This window comes from Eschscholzia californica, unplaced genomic scaffold (assembly GCF_041429995.1).
Source record: "Eschscholzia californica isolate CP2 unplaced genomic scaffold, dmEscCali1.0.p SCAF_1, whole genome shotgun sequence".
Taxonomy (NCBI): Eukaryota; Viridiplantae; Streptophyta; class Magnoliopsida; order Ranunculales; family Papaveraceae; genus Eschscholzia; species Eschscholzia californica.
Window position 1 is genome coordinate 34,549,327 of NW_028238198.1, and position 2,119 is coordinate 34,551,445.

Below are 2,119 nucleotides of genomic sequence, written 5' to 3' on the forward strand. Positions count from 1 at the left end.
TAAACGACCTAAAAGCGTCTGTAGGATCCAAGGTTGAACTAAGTATAAGAAGTTGGATTGTTTCATCAGTAAATCTCGTATTCAACTCCTCTAACTGAAAATCAATAGCATCATTTAATAAATCTATATGATAATGACGTGTCATTGTGATATTGTCTCGTTGTTGACAAGAACGAAGTGAACCTACTACACAAGGAGCACCATATCCGGTATTATCACATCATTCTTCTTACAAAATACTTCGACTTGTTCTATGAAAGCATCCCAACCATCTTGTCTCAAATCCTTAAGAAATGATTTTGTACTTTTCACAAGACTCATTGCAATGACAATATCTTGAGATTTTTTTTCTGAAGAGCTTGACAAAGCAAATCAGTGATCTCCATAATCTTACACATCAAGTGCAATATAAAATAAACTCAAACGATGTCACTGCAATTAACAAACCTCAGATTCTCCACGTAAAGAATTATATTATATGGTGTGGTTTCCATTAAATTTCTAAGAATTCCACGAGTAGCCCCAGTGGTTGCAAGTTACCTACTTGGTTTAACCCTTTTCCCGTCTCAAGCTCATCATCGTCTAACAACCTCGGAATTTCATTAACTCGAAAAGATTTTAATTCATCTTGCCTTAGAGGTGAAGCACAAAGAAAATTAACGATTGCATTCAGTGTTGAATAAAATTGCCAAATAACATTTACGTCTTTACATGGTCTAACTAGTGCTAGTTGTAGTCTATGGACAAAGCAATGTACATAGTATGCATAAAGCCAATCTCTAAGAAATAATGCTTGCAATCCATTAAATATTCCACGCATATTGCTAGCACCATCATACCCTTGACCTCGCATATTTTCTATATGGAAGTCGTTACAGATAAAGACATTAGTTATTGCTTGCTTGAGAGTCAAAGAGGTGGTGTTTTTCACATGTAAAATATTAAAAGATCGTTCTTTGATAGATCCACCATCTTAAAAAAATCGCAAGATAATAGCCATTTGATCCTTGTGTGAATCATCTTGTGCTTCGTCAACAAGAATGCAAAACTTTGATGATCCAACTTCTTTCCGAATCTTGTTTCTTACTTTGTTCGCAAGGATTGACAATATTTCTTTTTGAATTGTAGGAGATGTATATTTAACATTTTGTGGAGCATTTTCTAAGACAACTTGTTAGATTTCATCATTGTTTCTAGCCAAAAGTTTTTTCAACTCAATGAAATTGCCATGATTCGGCAAATTTGTAGATTCATCATGCCCCTAAACTCACATATTTGATAGGCAAGATATCGTAAACAATCAATTGATGCCTTGAGTCTTAGCCGATTTTTCTTCACCAGTTCCTTGGATTGTGCATTAATCATCTTATCAATATGTCGAGATGTACAACCTAAATCTTGACAAACTTTTTCGACCAACATGTGTTGAGAATTATGATCTCCCATATGTGTTAGGAATGCACATTTTTTTCCATCATTGACACTCTTCCATCTTCTAAATCCTTGATCCGTAAATGATGTACTTTTTGGTGGATTTCTCTCATACATAAAACATAGAAGATAATAAGTTGCATCTTTTGTAGGAGAATACTCGAGCCAAGGAAATAAGTTATATCAAGAATTTTGAAATCTCCGGGTTTGCTTTCCAACCTTTGTTGTTGTGTAGTCTTTATGGATAGGTTGATAAGGTCCCGCATTTAGATATGTACGTCGAAGCTCATCTTTTTTGTTAATAGGATGTTTCCAAATTTGAAGGCGCAATCCCGAATCACGTATAAAAGATGTAGCATCTGTGACGCCCCGTGTCCCAAAATAGACACGACCACGCCCCGGCAATTCACAGACGAGACTAAAATCCGGCAGAGTCTCCTCTGTAAATCGAACCGGTCGCACCTGCAAAACCTGTCATGCAAACCATACATTCGCATAAACAAGAATAAACTATCGAGCGGAAGCTAAACAAACTCAAATCAGTTTCGGGTCGAAACCCGAACCACAAACATACAAACGCCTCATAAAACACTGATACAACTTATAAATAACTCTAAGTTTTACGTATATACATATTAGAGTTTGGTTTCTGCAATAAATACATACGTTAAAAAAAACAAAAAAAAAA